This window comes from Prionailurus viverrinus, chromosome F2 (assembly GCF_022837055.1).
Source record: "Prionailurus viverrinus isolate Anna chromosome F2, UM_Priviv_1.0, whole genome shotgun sequence".
Taxonomy (NCBI): Eukaryota; Metazoa; Chordata; class Mammalia; order Carnivora; family Felidae; genus Prionailurus; species Prionailurus viverrinus.
Genome location: NC_062578.1, coordinates 20,998,658 through 21,019,535, shown reverse-complemented (window position 1 = coordinate 21,019,535; position 20,878 = coordinate 20,998,658).

Genomic DNA, 20,878 nt, shown 5'->3' with positions numbered 1-20,878 from the left:
GATTATTATTTTCACCACTTCTACATTAGCTGCTTCTAATTAGCTCAGTGTTGGAACAGAAACAGAAAGGGAGAATGTGCATCCTCCATGGCCTGGAGATCCTAAGAGAACACTGCTTCTCTCTCAATTTATATATAGGATCCACTGAAATCCAAGGGTAACAATAATCCAGTAGGTGTTTTTGTTGCCTCCAAACCAGAACTGAGACCAGCACAACCAGGATTTGACTAATTGTGAAGTTTGCTAAGTTTGTTTCTCTTGCTCCCTTCCTTCCTTTTCAGTCCCTCAACCCATACCTCTTACCCTTTAAGTCCTTTTGCCAGGCTGAGGCTCAGTAACCTGCCTCCAGAACAGCCTTCTATTTTATATCGCACCTTCTAGAAGATTCATATCCTCTGTCCCATCCCTTCAGCTTTCTGCTCTGTACACTAATAATCTGACAGACAAATCCACAATGCTATGACAGCATGTGTTTACAGGATTTCCTGCTTCAAGTTTCTCATTTAAATCCTGACAAAGCCTTGTTGGGAACTACGTCTTAACCCCAAATAGCTGTCATAAGTCATTTATTCATCAGACATTTACTGAGTACTTACTATTTTCCATGCAGTGAGCTTGGTACTAACATTATGCACATAAGTGAGAGACATATTTGATTCAAGAAGCCCACAGTCCAGTACAGGAAGCAAGTGTGTGTGCAAATAATTGCAATACAATTAAACGAGAGGTATTGGAAGTATGTACAGGAGGCTATAATAGCAGGTAGTTGGGGGATAGAGGAGTCAAATAAACTGTTCCAGAGTACATAGCTGTGAGTGGTAGAACTGGGATTTGAGGGGCGCCTGGGTGGCTCAGTCGGTGAATCATCCGACTTCGACTCAGGTCATGGTCTTGTAGTTAGTGAGTTCCAGCCCTGACTGGGGCTCTGTGCTGAGAGCTCAGAGCCTGGAGCCTGCTCCGGATTCTGTGTCTCCCTCTCTTTCTGTCCCTGTCCCGCTTGCGCTCTGTCTCTGTCTCTCTCAAAAATACATAAATATTTAAAAACTTAAAAAAAAAACAACTGAGATTTGAACCCAGGTATTCAGGCTCCAGAGCCTGTGGTCTTAACCACCATGTAGTAGTGGGAACAGTCTCTATTGAACCTATTATTTTGAAAGAAGAATTACAAAATAATGTAGAAAATGTACCTGATCAACTTCATAAGACAAAACCTAAAAATAATACATTAAACCAGTAGGAGAAAAAAACATGACACACATTAGAAGATCAACTAGCCTTCACAACTGTATCCCTCACCACTGCCTCACACAGTGCCTGACATATAGTAAGCAGCCAACAAATAGTCTTTAAAATATGAAATAATATTTATAAAACTAAATGTACATTTACCTATAACCTAGAAATTCCACACCTAGATATTTACCCAAGAGATACCTATGTCCAGAAGAAATACTGGTACAAAGATGTTTATAGCAACTTTTTTTGTAATAACTAAGACCTGGAAACAACCCACCTAGCCACCAACATTTGGCTTATAATGGATTTTAAAAACTGTGGTGTATTTACTTAGTAGCGGAATAATAGTCAGAAATAAGAAGAACAGACTACCAATACAGGCGACAACACTGATGAATCTCAAAAATAGTATGCTGAGTATAAGAGACCATCACAAAAAGTAAATAGAGTACTTCTATTTATGTGAAGTTCTGTAACAGGCAAACTAATCTGATATGAAGGAAAAAAAAGAACAGTGGTTACCTTTGGGAGGGGCCAGGGATTGACAGGAAAGGAACTTGAGGGAAACTTCTAGTGTGATGGTAATGCTCTATACTTAAGGGGAGTTTAGGTGACACAGGTGTATTCGTGTGTCAAAATTCTGCAAAGGTTCAGTTAAGATTTCTGTATTTTTGCACAAAAATTTTACCTTTAAAAACCTAAACACATATTGAACTCTACTTGTATATTATACATACTGAAGTGGCTAGGGGGAAGCATACTAATGTCTACAATTTACTTTGCAATGTACCAAAAAATAAGATGGATAGATAATGATAAGACAAATAGAGCAAATTGTTAATGGTAGAATCTGTGTAGGGAGTATATGGGTATTCACTATAAAATTCTCTCGACTTTTTTGTATGTTTAAAATTTTCCAGGGTGCCTGGTTGGCTCAGTCAGTTGAATGCCCCACTCTTGATTCCAGGTCATGACCCCAGGGTCGTGGGATCAAGCCCCACATTAGGCTCCTCAATCAGTGTGGAGTTTGCTTAGGATTTAATACAGGAATCTTCTCTACGACCTCCCAAAACAAGCAGATTGTGACAGCCTCAGTTGACAAATATACGGTGCATGGAAGCTTGCTGTAACCCCAAGGTAGACTATTGTATCTTTGAACATGGCTAAAAGCAGTTAACTTACATTTAGACTATACTTAAGCAGAGCAGGTGAGAGGGAGAGCATGATTTTGTGTAAGATGTACAGTCCAAGGAACTAGAAACCTGGGATTTAGTGTGATATCCCTCTTCCCAGGTCCTTACCCTGTTAGGTACTTGTTTGCCTAGCAAGTCTATAGATTAGCCTATATTAACCTACCCAGCCTATAGATTTTTATGTCATTCATTCATTCATTCATTCATTCAATAAATAATTACTGAGTCCACATTATATATCTTAAAACCTTAATACCTGAGTGCTTTAAGGCAAAGAGGTAAACTGGATGATGCTGAGATCCCTGTCCATTCTAAAACCTAATGGTTCCGGATGAAAAACTAACGAATTAGCTAATTGGTCTATTCCATGTATCTAACCAATTGAAAAAGAAGAAGAAATTTACTTTTTTCTTAGTGGAGGGGTTATATTTGAATTATATGTAACTCTCTTGTTTCTTTTCCCTTTGAAAATAAAGACGAGCTTACACATTTAAAATTTCCTCTATAAATGTCATTTTTGAGAAAGATCATTTTCTAAGATACGGCCTCTTTTCTAAAAGATTATCTTTGAGCTGCCACTCCCAATCAGAAGCCAGCCTCTTCCTTATTAGATCATAGCTCCTCCTTGTGGTTGACAGATGTAAGACCCTTAAATTCCAACCACAGAAACAGTTTTTTAAAAATTGAATATGATCATACTAGGATTAACTATGAGGTGAAAAACACCGGTATGATTTTGTTTTTATTCCATTTCCCTAGATGCCCACTCATTCATCTTTTTAACCAATCCAGCTCAATGAGTGTTACTTGAGAGACAATCCAGAGTATGATTTTCAGTCTCAGGATCTTTCTTCAATCTGTGGTGGTTTAAAGTAACATACATCTTTTAGCTGCTCAAATCTAGTTCTAAACAATAAATTCACTGCTTTTTCTTTTATCTATGCTAAATCCACACTATAGCATGGTAAATTATAGACTGCTTCATTGGGTAACAGGTCCTATCCTACTCCACATAATTCTTATCAATGGCTTAAATAATATATAGAAGGACTTTGTATCAAATTTGTGAATAACACAAAGATGGAAGGGGAGTTAAAACACCAGGTGACCAATTAATCCAAAAATAGTTTGACAAGCTGAAAAATGAGATGAAACTAACAAGAGAGACTTTTAAATGAAAACACAACCTCAAAAGCTTAAACATGAAATATAATTGGGACAAAATATAAATTGAAATGAATGAAAATGAAAAAATAAATTTTTTTCAGAAAATGAATTGCAATGGGATGAGAAAATCATAGATTAGCAGCAGCATATGGAAAAATTAATCAAAAGTGTGAGTTGTTTATTCAAAAGGTAATATTAATTTGGACAACATTAAAATAAATAGAAACAGCCTAAATGTCTGTCAGGAGAGAAAGGATAAATATTGGTATAGTTACTACAATAGAATCTGATGTAAGGATGAAAATAAATGGACAAAATCTTCATATAGCAACATAGTTGAATCTTACAAACATAACAGTAAGTTGGGATAGAATATACATATTATATACATACACATATATGTGTATGTATATAATATATATGTGTATATATATCTAAAGGTTCAAAAACTTTTAATGCAAAATGATGTCATATATTGCTTAGGAATACATAAGTTTATAATTTAAAAAGAGAGAAATCCACGGTTACTTTGGGTGAGTGCATTTGAGGGAGTTTCAACTATAACTAGTTAATAAACCATATGCTTAATCTGGTGGTGGGTCTATGGATACCCATTGCATTATTCTTTATATCTCTTTGTATGTCTTAAGTATCATGTTGATATTTCTTATATCTTAGATTTCATTTAGAGAAAGAAGGTAATTAAAAATCCTCTGTATTACACTAATTAAACCATATATTGACTTTTATGTTATTTTCAGGGATACTAAGTGTTTAAAAAGAAAAATTAAGTACAGTGAGAGGGAAAGGCACTATGAAGGTATTCAAATCCATGTCATAGTAGAAATAGTTTTTAAAAACTTATTTTTCAAATTTTTCAACTATAGTTGATACATAATGTCACATTAGTTTCAAGCATTCAACATAGTGATAAAACAAGTTTATACATTATGCTACGTTCACAAGTGTAGCTATGGTTTGTCCCCATACATCGCTGTGACAGTATCATTGACTATATTCCTTACACTGTGCCTTTTATTCCCAACACTTATTCATTCCATAACTGGAAGTCTGTATCTCCCATTCCCTTTCACCCATTTTGTCCAACCCCTCAGGTCTCTTCTCTCTGGCAGCTATCAGTTTGTTCCCTGTATTTATAGGTCTGATGCTGCTTTTTGTTTGTTTAATCATTTGTGCTTTGGTTTTTCTGAGTTTTTTAGATTCCACTTATGAGTTAAATCATTTGGTTTTTGTCTTTCTCAGTTTGGCTTATTTCATTTTGCATAACACCCTCTAGATCTATCCATGCTGTCTCAGATGGCACAATTTCATCCTTTTTTATGGTTGCATAATATTCCTGTGTGTGTGTGTGTGTGTGTGTGTGTGTGTGTAGACATACACCACATCTTCCTTATCCATTCATCTGTTGACAGACACTTAGGTAGCCTCCACATCTTAGCTATCGTAAATAACGCAGCAATAAACAAGTGTTCATATTTCTTTTTGAATTAGTATTTTCATTGTCTTTGGGTAAATACCTAATAGTGGAATTATTGGATCACATGGTATTTCTATTTTTAATTTTTTGAGGAAACTCCATACTGTTTTCCACAGTGACTGTACCAATTTACATTCCCACCAACAGGGCAAGAGGGCTCCTTTTTCTCCATATCCTCATCAACACTTGTTTTTCTTGTGGGGTTTTTGTGTGTGTGTGTTTTATTTTAGCCTTTCTGGCAGGTGTAAGATGATACCTCATTGTGGTTTTTATTTGCATTTCCCTGACAATTAGCGATGGTGAGCATCTTTTCATGCGTCTGTTGGCCATCTATATGCCTTCTTTGGAAAAATGTCTATTTAGGTCCTCTACATTTTTTTTTACTCAGATTGATTTTTGCTGTTGAATTGTATAGTTCTCTTATATATTTTGGATACAGACACTTTATCAGATATATCATTTGCAAATATCTTTTTCCATTCAGTAGATTGCCTTTTTGTTCTGTTGGTGGTTTTCTTTGCTGCGCAAAAGCCTTTTTATTTTAACAGAGTCCCAATAATTTTTATTTGTTTGTTTGTTTTCCCTGCCTTAGGAGACATATCTAGAAAAATGTTTTACAACCAATGTCAAAGAAATTACTGCCTGTGTTCTCTTCCAGGATTTTTAAGGTTTCAGATCTCACATTTAGTGTTTAATCTATTTTTACTCTATTTTTGTGTATGGTATTAGAAAGTGGTCCAGCTTCACTCTTTTTCCCAGTATATTCTTGCCTCCTTTAATTGACCATATAATCATGGGTTTATTTCTGGGGCCTCTGTTCTGTTCCGTTGATCTAAATTGCTATTTTTGTGCCAGTACTGCACTGGCACAAATTTTTTTTTATTTTTTGGTTTTTTATTTATTTATTACTACAGCTTTATAGTGTATCTTGAAATCTGGAATTGTAATACCTCCAGCTCTATTTTTCTTTCTCAAGATTTCTTTGGCTCCTTAAGGTCTTTTGTGGTTACACACAAATTTCAGCAGTATTTGTTCTAGTTTTGTGAAAAATTCTGTTGATAAAGATTGCATTGGGTAATATGGATGTTTTAACAGTATGAATTCTTCCAATCCATGAACATGGACTATCTTTCCATTTATTTGTGTCATCTTCAATTTCCTTTATCAGTGTTTTATGGTTTTCAGTGGACAGGTCTTTCATCTCTTTTGTTAAGTTTATTCTCAGGTATTTTATTACATTTGGTACCACTGTAAATGGAGTTGCTTTTTTAATTTCTCTTCTACTACTTTGCTATTAGTGTATAGAAATGCTACTGATTTCTTGGTACTAATTTGGTATCTTGAAAATTTACTGAATTCATTTATTACTTCTGGTAGTTTTTTGGTGGAGTCTTTAGGGTTTTCTATGTATAGTATCATGTCATCTGCAAATAATAACAAAGATTGTTGTATTTTTTTAAACATAAAAGGGCCTAGCTCAAATATTAAGGTAGGCTCTAGACATATTATTCTATAAATTTTTTTTAACATTTATTCATTTTTGAGAGGGAGATGGAGCATGGGTGAGGGAGGGGCAGAGAGAGAGGGGGAGACATAGAGTCCGAAGTAGGTTCCAGCTCTGAGCTGTCATCACAGAGCCCAATGCAGGGCTTGAACTCATGGACTGAGTGATCATGACCCAAGCTGAAGGTGGACATTTAACCAATTGAGCCACCCAGATGCCCAGGCTCTAGACATATTTTTACAACTCCTCCTGATTCTATTGCACAGCCAGAGTTGAGAACACTGAGCTAGACGTTGGAGGCTCTACCTTTTATAAGATACTTCACATTTCTTATGATTTTTTTGCAATCTAACACATCTCAAAACAGAGTACTATCTACATATATCTTATCTTTTATTTCTGATATTTAAAAAGGCTTTGAAAAATAGTATGTCCTTTATTATGTTAAATTCAAAAATTAATGAGGATCTGACATAAATCTCAAAACTAATAAATAGACAATAAGTTCCATGCAGGTCTAGATGTCTGTCTCAGTCATTGCTGTGACACTATCACTTGTTCATTCACCTGAATTTCATGAAAATCATAGAAATCAATTACTATAAATTATAATTTTGAGAAATACATCGGACTCAAATTGGTAAAATTCTAAACTTTCTCTCCACCATCTCTACATGGAGGTAAACTCAATATTTAGAGTGGGAAGGAACCCTCTACTGATTAGCTAAACCTCTTCCCTGAATCTATAAAAGCTTCAGGGAAATAATACAAAAGTGCTTGAAGGAAGACCCAACTAACCAATGAGAGATTTTTTTATTCAGCTTTTAACTTTAATTCCAGTATACTTAATGTGCAGTGTTATATTAGTTTCAGGTGTACAATATAGTGATTCAACAATTGTATACATTATCCAGTGTTCATCATTATAAAGCCACTCCTAATCCCCATCACCTATTATATCCATCCCTCCAACAACCTCCTGTATGGTGATCATCATTTTGTTCTCTATAGTTAAGAGTCTGTTTCATGGTTTGTCTCTCTCTCTCTTTTATTTTTCCTTCATTCATTTGAGTTATTTCTTAAATTCCAAATATGAGTGAAATTATACAGTATTTGTCTTTGTCTGACTGCCTTTTTTGCTTAGCATCATATTCTCTAGCTCTATCCATGTTGTTGCAAATGAGAAGATTTCATCCTTTTTATGGCTGAGTAATATTCCATTGTATATATGTATATATATATGTATGTGTGTATATATATATATATATATATATATATATCACATCTTCTTTATCCAGCAAGAAACTTTTTATACATTACTGGAAAAGAATTAGTATGGTTCTGAGATTAGAATGAGTTTTATTCACTCCTCATTCATTCCTTTATTTCATAAATATGTATTGAATAAGCTCTAAGTGTCCACCCATGAGCCAGGCACTGGGGATGCAGTAGTAAAAAGACATTGCTTTCCCCTCATGGGGCTTACATTCTGGTAGAGGATATGGATAATAAACAAATAATAACAAAGCATGGTAGGTACTATTAAGGCTTTGTGTAGCAGTTCTACCTTACCCATTCTGTGATCTTGAGCAAGTTATTAACCTCTCTAAATTACATTTATAAAACAGAGAAAAGGTGTACCTTGCTCACAAATTGTTTTGAGAATTAATTATGAGTTAACTGTCTAGAACACAGCAACACTTAACAGAGATTAACTAGTAATATTAATATGAATATCCCAGTGATTTCACACAATTCCAGGTTTTTATATTTTTTATGTTAAAAACTGCTACAACTACTGAGGGTTGATGGGGGGTGGGAGGGAGGGGAGAGTGAGTCACAGGCATTGAGGATGGCACCTGTTGGGATGAGCACTGGGTGTTGTATGGAAACCAATTTGACAATAAATTTCATATTAAAAAAAAAACTGCTACAACTAAACTTCCTTTCGGCTCATTCTCTCCTCAACATAAGTCCTTTTTTAATGTAAGTAAAGACTTCCTCTCTCAATTATCTTTTGTCTATATTGTGGGAATTAAGCGCCTTTCATTCCATTTTTGAAAATCTTTTCTTCTACTCCAACAGCTTTCGTGTCTATCTTTGCCAAGTACTTTCCATTTCTCTTTTCTTTTGCTTGTATCCAAAAAAAGAAAAAAAAATCAATGTCCAGGTCTAATGAATGTCCAAACCCAGTTGTCTGTGGAAATTTGAAGACCAAGAGGGTTTGAAAACTGTAGGTCAGTATGTCCTCATCTAGTCTGGAACAATAATGCAAATGTGATACTCTCTAAGAATGAGCTCATAGAAGAGTGGGGCAATGTGTTCATTTATAGAAAGGAAATTGCACTCAGGATACCTGCTTTCTAGATCAGTGAATAGATGGCTATCAAGCTAAAGTAAACCTCTTAAAAGTTAATTTTTATGTGTAAGTCAAGCTGTGCAGAATGACCCTGAGATGGAATTAGGTTTATGGGATGGGAACCAAGAAGTGCATTTACAGCTGCTCCGACACAGAAGAAAAACTGCTTCTAGGATCATAACAGGTGAAAAGAATTTCAATCATCCCCACCAGGAGTCAGCAGGGTGCAACAGGAAAACACCTGAACTCTGAACATGGCACCAGGATTTACTAGCTGTGAGGCCTTGGGCAAGTTGGCAAACCATGTTTGTTCATCACCAGTAAGATGGAAAAGATAGTAATATCTACCTTCTGAACTACTGTGAGAATTAGAGAAGGTAAGGATTATGTATAGCATCCTGGATTTAAACATTTATGAGAGCCAGACATGGGTTTTATCATTGACGGAAAGAGAAAGAAGTGTGACTGATTTGGCAGAAACCAGCACAGATAGCTACAGGGGTAAAAAATGCAGAGCCTTACTGAAAGATTATTTAAAAAAATAAAAGAGAGAGATAGAGAGGGTTTATAACATGGAGATGACATGAATGAAAAGCCCTTACAAATAAGACATGATATAGTTCCTGACAAAAGGAAAATAAAAAGGAATTAAAAGATATTTTAATGAAAGCAGATGCCCCAATGTAAATATTTTAAATATAGATATTAGCTCAACAAATGTTCTTTCCTTTCCTCATCTCTAGCAAGGTACCTGGAGCAGCAAGAATTTGAAATTTTAAAACCCAAAGAAGTTATGTCCTTAAAAAAATATTTACTTGGTATATGTAAAGTTTTTCAAAAACATTCCAACAAATGAGTGAAGCACAGATTTGGAACTGGAGGATATGGATTCAAGTTCAGACTCTGCTATTCACTAGTTATGTAACCTAAGAGAAGATACACTCCGTCTGAGAATTGGATATGTAATAGTATACTAATATCTATCTTCTACTCCATAAGGCAGTTGTAAGATATGAAATAAAAGTATAGAACGTATGTTAGAAGTGTTTTGTAAACTATAATGTGCTATGTCAACAGATACTGGGTACCTGATTGGCTTATATAAATATAAATTGATAGGGGCGCCTGGGTGTTTCAGTCAGTTGAGCGTCTGACTTCGGCTCAAGTCATGATCTCGCACTTGACAAGTTCGAGCCCGGCATCGGGCTCTGTGCTGACAGCTCAGAGCCTGCTTCTGATTCTGCTTCTGATTCTGTGTCTCCCTCTCTCTCTACCTCTCCCCCGCTCATGCTCTATCTTTCTCTGTCTCAAAAATAAAGATAAACATTTAAAAAAATAAATATAAATTTATATTTAATAGGAGACTTCTGCTGTGATTGTTGGTGACAAGTTTCAATTAGTAAGAGTGACTTCTTAAGCTCACACAAAGAAATGATTCCAAGACCTTAAAACTAATGAGTAAATTACTCCACTCTAGGACTTATTCTGAACTAACAGTTGTTTTCATAAATCATAAGAATGGGGGGCTTTTCAGTGGAAGAAACAACAAAGGAAAAAGATCAAGATATTTCACTATATAAGCACTTGAAATTTCTACATATGAAATATAAAATTAAAAGGAAGAAATATTTACAACAAATATGACAAAGGGCTAATATCCTTAATAAATAAAGCACTAATAAAAATAAATGATCAAACAAGAAGACCTCAAAGAACAATAGGACAAGGACCTTTTACAAATAAGTAAATAAATTCATTTTTTTAATGTTTATTCATTTCTGAGAGAGAAAGAGAGAGGAGGGAAGGGGCAGGGAGAGAGAGAGAGACACAGAATCCAAAGCAGGCTTCAGGCTCTGAGCCAGAGCACAGAGCCTGACGTGGGGCTCGAACCCACAAACCGTGGGATCGTGAACTGAGCTGAAGTCGAATTCTTAACCGACCGAGCCACCAGGTGCCCCAAATTCATTTTTTTAAATCAACCTATTTAATCATCAAAGAAATGAAAATTAAAGCCATAATGCGGTACCACGTTTGAACATAACAAAGATTGAAATTATAAATAATGGTGTGTTGGTATAGGTGAAATGGGAACTTTCACGGGTACCTTGGAAACATAAATTAGTAGAATCTTTTTGGGGAAACAGTGAATAACACATATCAAGAAGTTTAAAAATAGTCAAAGCCTTGGTCCAAAAAGTTCTATTTCTTAATGCAGAGCTAGGTCGTAAAGACTCCCAGAATTTCTTGGTAACTAAAGTATGTGGTAACAAACAATAATTGTTGTAGCCAGCACTCATTTAGTGCTAATTGTTTTAAGTGACTTACTTGTATTTTCCTGTTTATACAGAAGTCCTATTATCTTTTTTTTATGTTTATTTATTTATTTTGAGAGAGATTGCACACACAAGCAGGGGAGGTGCAGAGAGTGAGGGGGAAAGAGAGAGAGAATCCTAAGAAGGCTCCCCACTGCCAGTGTGGAGCCCGTGTAGGGCTCAAATTCAGGAACCATAGATCATGATCTGAGCCAAAACAGAGACGTTTAACCAACTGAACCACCCAGGCACCCCCTGAAGCCCTATTATCTTCTTTATCTCAAATGGGTCGAGGCAGAGAAAGATTAAGTAATTTCAAAGGCTACACATTTGGTAAGAGAGGAACTAGGATTTAGTTCACACTTGGGCAATAAATTTCACTCTTTTTTTTAAATGATAAACCACAATGCAAGCTTTTGTGACAATAAATGCCAAAGAAATACCATATGTGCCATCTATTTTGTTGGCAAAAACTTTTGTGACTTTCAACAGGAGAATTTCCCTTTCATGGAGAAAACAGTGAATTTCTTTCACAATGAAAGCAGTTCTCTAAATGGTAATCAGGAAAAACTGTTGGGGAAGTAACAGCTAGAGATGGAAGTCAATAATGTATGTAAAATTCTTAGAATGGGAACTTGACTTTATTCTGAGGACTCTTAATTACCCAATAGATGACACAACTAGAAATAATTAAATTTTCATGGTCATTATATACTGTATTCTCCTAAGCACCATTTCCTGTCCCCACCCCCAACCAATCCTTTTTACACTTTAAATCGAATGGTTAGGTATTCGACCCACAGCCCCAACCTAAACCTTGGAAGTCCCTGTCCTACTCCCCATATGGTACCCCAGCCACTGGTCTTCTCCTTATATATTCATAAGCTGCAGAAGGGAGACCAATCATATGAAATCAGTGTGAACTAAGGGATTTATGAATTGATTAATCATACATCTAAAATCCAAAGTTTACTTGGAATTTAATTTTTTATTCATTGAAAACTCTTCATTAACCTTTATCTTCTTTGAAAATGGAAGCCTTACCTATAAATCAGTGTACTGTTTGAAATCCTTAAAGGAGTACCCAACTTTGGTCAATTCTTTCAAAAAGTGCCATGAAAATACCGGAAAATGCCAAGCAGCAAAGTTGAAATAAAAACCTAACTCTACTCACCAATTGTTCCTATGTTACATATTAGAAAGTGTCTTACATGATGTTCAGCACTCACATTTTATGACATTGTTAATAATGAAAATCTTGTGCAAAAAGCATTATAAAACTATAAAGTGATTTATTTATAAATAAGGTGCTCACTGGATTTATAAAGAAATATTAAAATGGGATCACAAAACTTGATATTTTAACAAATATCTGTGATAAAAATGGGAAAATCCCATTTAAATTCTAGGTTAACTATGAATTAAGCAATTTTTTTTATTTTTCTTGCTTAAAACCTTTCCTTTCTTGGTATATTTTCATATATATTAGCAATATGAAAATGACTTCCTTTTTAAAAAAAATACATTAATAAGCAGTGCTGACATTTCTCTGGACTTTACTTAAACTGCCAGAGATTTTTGGCATTTTGCCAAAAGTCTAATTGCAGTGTATGTGGATGCCAAGAAATGAGCTTTTTTGCTTCAAAAGAAGTATGTATCTGTGATCACTAAAGTGACATATAAAAATACACTACAGCCTAGATAGAGGGCCTGAGGAATATTTCCAATGTCTCACAATATAGCTAACAGATTTTTTCAACATCACAAGCTTACCATACTCCCCTCTACTCTCCTAATTAAATAAGCCACATATGTAAAATGCCTGCACACGATAGCCTCTCAGACATTAGTGCTCTTCTCTCTACATATATATGGAGGCAGAGAGAAGGACAGGGTGGAAATTGAAAGAGCACTGGATAATCTTGAGTCTCAATATTTGGTAAACACATTCACATCCAGACTTGACTGACATTTGTTTGTGTCATGCTGTTTTTCTTTCCTGCCTATCAGTTTTCCAAGAACTAAATTTTATAACTATTTATTAAAATAAACAACACAAATAATATATACGCACATACACTTATATATTTTGGCATAATACATATATATGTGTATGTCTGTACATAGGGATAGATTTTAATCATGGAATAAATATTCCATCAAAGAGACTTTTATGTTCCACAGAGGCAGTTCTCAAATGACTTTCATGGTATCATGTTAAAAACCAGAACACGGTCCATTTTTACAGTAGATTTACTGAATCACAGTTACTAATCAGATTAGCACCGCTTTTATGTCTAACAAATTTTAAAAGTTTGGGGATCATTAGAGAAGCTACGTATTATGAGCCTGTAGCCTGCATTGTGCTTTACTTGTTAACCTTTAAAAAAATGGTCTTCAAAAAGTCGCTTCAAGGAATTATTTTTCTTTTTTAAACTATACTTAGAATAGGATACAAATGCATCACCAAAAAATTATTCATTTTTAATGTTATAACATAAGCATTTTTATTTTAAAAGTTGTTAATCCTTTATTTATATTAATATATTAAACAGCTAATCTCCATTTCTATATACACACTATTTGAGACTAGGACAGCAATGTTACCTGCCGAGTTTCTCAAATTAGCTGTAACAGAAAAAAGATCTTCCAAATATGGACAATGGAAAGCCTGCAAAATCAACCAGACTGGCTTATTATAACTCTTAAAGGAAGTAACATAAATCAATATAAAAGATTTTAAGGCAAGTTTTCATGCCTCTAAATTTCTCATAATTTAAATATAAGAAATATTTAAGTCATTTTGTTTGACTTAAATTAGGCTAAACTGATGTCTTTTATCCAAAAAAAGGCAAAATTTATGTTATCTACTTATGTCATTAAAAGTTGGGGGATCATTAGAGAAGCTACATATTATGAGCATTCACTTGATTGACATTCACTTGACAATGAAAAAACATAGTAGACAAACCAAAAGAAGTCAGTGTTTGATTTGCCAATAATAGAACAAAAGCAAATAGACCTTTTACAAAGGTCTTCCAACATATCATAAAACTAATTAGTTCAAATTTCATTTCCTAATTTCTACAGTCCACACTTTAAAGGATATAGCAAGATCTAGTCAAAATTTGGGAAACCAGAGCAGAAATTTAACATTTGAGAATTTATTGTACAAACGCCTTGACCCAACACAGTTAATACAGTTTTTCCTTAGAAGACAAAGACCCAAAATAAGCTGTAATTACAGCCTCACTTTTATCAACATACATTTATCTACTACGCTGAGGTTTCTGATTCTAATTTTTCCTAATGAATTATTCTAACTACATACCCTACTTGAAAATCTAACTACATACCTTAATTTAAAATCAGTTGCAAAATAAATTATAAATATATAATACATAAATATATAATTTATAAATATATATGTATATGTGATATCATCAAAAGAATAAACTGGACCTTTCTAAAGGAAGTATAATTTGTTTTTAAATCGCTTTGCAACAAATTCCCTTTTCCAGCATAATCTTTGCAGGACTGGAGGAAAGAGGAAGGAAGTTGGATAGTTAATAGAGCGTGTCCATAGATCCCACAAATGAATGATCAATTTTCAAAGGATTCTTAAGTTTCCAGGTGTCTGGTAGATTTCCCCATGGCTTATCTATTAAAATTCTAGATGACAGCAATGACATTCACAGACATGGCTGTGCAATTTGTTTGGGAAACATAGAAGTGACTGAATCCTCATCAAAAAAGCTCTTCAGGGTGGTCCCATGAAAGAACTAAAGGAACTCTGAAGAGACGACTAATAGCCAGTCTTCAAGGAAATGTCCTTTTTCCTAGAATATGAAGATAATAAGATGAGATATCTTGCTTGGATTCTATGAAAGAACTTTATAAGTTTAAAATATTCTCTTAAATTTAGAAAAACTTTGAGGGAAGGCATAAAAGGAGAAAATAAATTTCCTAGGCAATGGGATTTAGAAAAGAATTCAGGATAACAAATTTTCAAAATATCTGAGCAAGATGTTCAATGAAGTAGGATGAGCAAATCAACCAAGTCCAACTGAGAACCCCAGCAGCAAGAAGAAAGTGTGAGATATGATCAGTATGGGAGCAGAGCAAGGTGGGAGGGGGAGCAAGGAACAGCTACAAGCTACAATTTATCATTCACCAAATAACTCAAACAGAGCAAAGAGAACTTCTAGAAAATCTTCAGTCAAAAATCAGGCTAACAAGTCCACACAAAGGAGAAACCAGAAAATCATGATGAATATGGAACTCCATTCAGCTCAAAATAAAATACTCTTGCCACTGAAACTATCCTGGATGTTTTAACCTTATTTTGAGGGTTGAGAAACCACAGAAATTTGCAGGACCTCTGTTATCTTATGATTATTAACATTTCTATTAGTACTAGAGAGTATTTGATCCCCTAAAGAGCTATTGTACTTGAGAGTTACTTCTCTTAAGAAGTGCTTCCATTTAAATTGAGCCCACCAAAATCTAAGACCATATACCACAACTCAAGAAGACCATAAAATAGTTTTCATCATATAATCATAGCTATTCACTAGATTTTTTTTTTGCCCTTCCTAATATTCTAGGGTATAAATGTCTGCCCATGAATCCTATACAGAATTTGAAAGAGAGAATATATATAATTACTTAGTCTTCAATTTCCTTTAGGTCTTCAGTATGTAGTTGGCAAGAGGATACGATCCTCTTAACAGAAGATTTTCAAATCAACACAGTCCTCATTTTGGCCTTTTACATAAACCTATTTTGGGGATCTATCTGAACTAAAGCAGTAAAAAGCATTTTGCTTAAAGTGGTTGTTACGGGCTGAATTGGATTACTCCAAAATTTATATATTGAAGTCCTAACCCCCATTACTTCAGACTGTATTTGGAGATAGGGCCTTTAAAGAAGTAGCTAAGGTAAAATGTGGTCATATGAGTAGGTGCTAATCCAATATGACCAGTGTCTTTATCAGAAAGAGAGATCAGGACAAAGACAACACACACAGAGTCCGAAGGAGGATCATGTGAGGACATAGACAGAAGGCATCACCTGCAAAGCAAGAAGACAGGCCTCAAAAGGAATCAAATATGCTGACACTTTGATGGTGGACTTCTAGCTTCCAGAAATACAAAACAACAAATTCTGTTGTTTGAACCACCCAGTCTGTGGCATTTTGTTAAGGCAGTCCTAATAAAGTACTACAGTGCTAATGAAAAAAACTTCAAAATATGATTATTAGACTAGGAAATAGAGAGCTAAGTTAGAAGGATGAGTCCTAAATTAAGAACAGAGCTATAAAACCTAATGAAGAGAAAAGCAAGCATAGGCTCCAGTTCCTCTAAGTTCTAGATTGAAGACAATAATCTTGTGTTAGTATTATACTAAACAATGTATAAGTGTTGTGTACTTACTTCATGTCAGACACCACACTAACATTGAAAACAGGTAAAATAGAGTATAGAATCAACCAAATGTTCACATATTCCTTTTCTAAAAGACACAAGGTCTGAAAATGGTCAGTGGTGTTTTCATAACCAGAAATGGTCTGTTTTGTATCTCCTTAGGTACTATCTCAGAATCATAGTGTATACCAGCTCATTTTTTTCCAGTATTCTCTGCACAGCATTGTATTTAAGCTAATCCACCTCTAAAGATATTGTGATCTAATTTTTTTCATTAAAAAATGCTCAAAAGACTACAAATTATTTTGATAATACATTCCAGTGATTCACAATTCCATGGCGAGAAATTTTTGCTATAGAAACCAGATTTCAAGTTCTTTGAGAATGGAAGTAAAACAGTGAAATGGACAAAGTTTATCTTCAGCATTCTTAGTGCCCTTCCTTCAGCATCCCCCTTAACTCCTTTATATAATCCCTGTCCACTTCATGAAGGACTCAAGGGCTCTTGTTCCCCTTTTCCTCCCCAATCCCCATCCCCATCCCATCCCCATCTAAAACTTCTCTCAGGGGATAACCTCATAAACCCACCTACCTAATTGAGATATGAAAATATTGAAAAAATACTAAATAAAAACAGTTTTCCCCAAGTACAAGAATCTTTTTCCAATGACAATTTTCTCTAACTAGAAATTCTAGTCTCCCACACGCTTTTTAGCTACCATGCGCATTTGAGTTCCAGAGTCCCTAAGTTATACGTCATTCCTATGAGAGTGAAGTAAAAAAAGAAGGAACTAGTGATTAGGATTGGAAAAGATAGAATGGAAGGGCCAGCAGCAATAAGAGTTGTCTCATTGGCCCCTTCCAGAGATAAAGGAAGCTAAGGAAAAGTAATTGTACTTGGAATTATACTTCTACTCCTGTAAGGAGGGAAGTTGAGTTATTTTGCTGGTGGTATGTTTTTATGAACATTGCAGTGATCAGAGCCAAGGATATAGAATCTTGAGTTGAGGACATCATTTAGGAAATATCTATTTATTTCTGTCAAATATGTAAAATAAGGCTACCCAAAGTTTGGTAAATGTAAATCCATAAACTATGCTGCATTTCTGGGACCAGAGTGGAAACTGGAGATTGGAGTCAATATTCTGGACTACTAAAGTTCAAACAGCATTCAAACAGAGCATCAGACACAAAATAAATAGCCCTTTAGTATTTGTGCTATCTCCCATAAGGCCAACTGGACATATTTTTACATCTCACTGAAACTCAAGTATATAGAGATCCTGAAAATGTTCTAAGAAGCAAGCAGATGATTGATGGAAATCAGTTGTAAAGTGTCCATTATTATTAATCTCAAGTGGTTAAATGATACTGACTCCTCTCTATTTCATGTATTATGCTTGTTGTTTTATTTTCTTGACTTTAAGATTATTTATAAGAACTTTTATAGGATCCTAAAATCTTCAATCTTTCTAACTGTCTTATATTCTTTAACTATGAATTGTCCTACCAAAGAATCAGGAACTTGGCCCTATCAGTGTGTGTGTGTGTGTGTGTGTGTGTGTGTGTGTGTGCGCGCGCGCGCGTGTGTGCTGGGGATGGGGTGAGGAATCTGCTCTTTTGCATTTTCAGAGTACATAAAGTCTTAAATCTGGAGTGTGGAGCAGGGACGGAAGGAAACAAGTCTAGTTGTTGCTAAAGCTAACCTTGCTGCTCTGAACCAAGTTTCACTGAGTAGTGACAGTGTCCATTTCACTATCCTGGGTAGTTATTAAGTTAAAGTGATTATCTAACTTATATTCCTGCTGCCATAATTGGAACCAATTCCCTTTTTCTTTTCTTAATGTAAATTATCATATTATTTATCATTATATTTATCATTATTAAATTATTACCAAAATATCATCAATAAATTATATTTCTAAGTTTTATGGAAAATGTAAGTAATATAATAATTTGGGGGAATTAGATTCAAATATTTAAAAAAGAGTCCTTTATATTCTATTTGTATTACTGATGGCCACAAATATTTCTGTTCTTCCCAAACTATCTGAAATAATTTTGATAAGATCTTTTTCTATGACAATTATGATAAATGGACAAGATCTATAATTAAACCACTAAAACTGTACTGATGAAATTTAGATGAAGAAAATAAGATTGTTTTTCACCAAAAATTGTTGCTTGGGGAAAATATTAAAAATATTATGCAATACAACAAGCTAAACTTATTTTTAATTAGGTTGATAAATATGTCAAGGGTATTTCTGTTTTCCTTTAAGTGAAGTGATGGGTTAAGCCTGTTAAAGTAATGCATCTATAATCCCCTTTAATAACTACATGCTAATGATGCTCTTCCAAGTATATGCTTTGTATCTGAAGTCTGTACTTCCATAGGGGCTTTGCTAGAAGAGACATGACAAGGAAAAGGATTTTATACAAGCCTTCTTTTTGAAAGCTGGCAGGTCACTTAAAAGACTCTAGGGTTTCCTCCAAATTGCATCATAGAGTCTGACACCTGTTCTGTCTGAAAAAAAAAAAAAGTATGACCCTAGAGGAATAACTAACTAATGGTTGAAGAATGTTAACATTTTCTTTAAAGAAAAAGAGAGGGGGGAAAAGCTTTGGCAAGGACATAGTACTTTACATTTGCAAATAGCTTTACAGCATACAAAAATCAAATAAAATAATGGATGTGAGGACACTGAGTTAGGTAGAACAGCTGTTATTTCTATTTTACATAAGGAAATTCAGGCTCAGAGATGTTAAGTGACTTTTCTAACGTCCTCAAACTGTTAAGTAACAGAATCATAATTTGAACCCTTCTTTAAATTCCATGAGCAACACTCTTTTCTCCACCACTCAGACAACTGAATACTAGAATACCAGTGGACAGCTTCCTGGAAATACCATCCAGGTTCAGAATGGCAACTCTCTATATGTTATTAACATACTAAAGATTTCTAAGAGGTATGATTCTTTTTCTCAATTTTCCTAAGATATCATTAAACCTTTTATTTTAAGGAAGCAGCAGAGAAACTGGAATGTTATCTCAACTTTTGATCTGAAGGTGGAAAACTCTAAGACATCTACAGTCATCTTATCAATAAGTCAGACAGAGAGAAGTTGGAGGTGTAATAAACAAAGCAGAAAATCAGTTCCATGCAGTGCTAAACAAATAGCTCAAGGGGTGGAAGAACAGATCCAGGAGGCTGCTGTTCATTGGGCAGCCAGCTCTCTTTCTTCTCAGCTTCCTGGTGTAAGTCTTTGCCTGTAAGCAGTGTTATGAAATAGTGTGATTTTAATCAGCTTTGACTGTACCTTGCTCTAAAGGTTTACTCAGTGCAGTCCTTAGAGGCGCATTACCATTCGGCCCCATTCCAGGGAAGAAGTCTGTTCTTCATCAGCTTTAGAAAGACAGCAGTGCTTTTGTCTCACCATTCCAGAGCTACAAGAAGGACCTAAGACATAGATGGCCAGCCATAGACTCGGCCTTGCCAAACTGCAACCCCACTGTAAATAGGCCAGTGTGTAACCCAATTTGGTAGCAATGACTTAGGAGAGGTATGTCAAAATGGCACTGTCTCTAAGACCATTCAATCCCTAGTTACATTTCCCAATAGCAAGCTAGTACAAACCAAAGTCCCAGACTATCAAATGTATTCTGCATAACACAGCATGAATGCTACCTAATGCTACCAATATGTTTGGCTCTTTGCCCTCAGATTTCATAGATTTCTTCAGAATCTCTGAGAACCTTCAGATATATTAATTCATTCATTTAACAAAGTACTAGACACTGGTTATATGCTGATAAACAGTCACAGTTTAAGAGTTGGTTACATTACAATAAATAAAAATGATAAATCACTACACTCATAATGGTTTTAATCCAGGTGAGAGATCATTAATAAATGATTAAATTAATAGATAAACAGAATGTAATTATAAGGTAAGAAAGATGCCACAAAAGAAAAATAAACAAAGCACCGTAATAGGAAATAACAGTGCCTGGATGGGGAATGATTTTTAGATAGGGTGACCAGAGAAGGATTTTCTGAGGATTAGCTGAATTTTGAAAGGTGAAAAAGAGCTAATCATGTAAAAAAATCACTTTGGAAAGCACTCCAAGTACTGCAGGATCATTGAGCACAACAGTCGAGAAATAATTCTTGAGATGTTT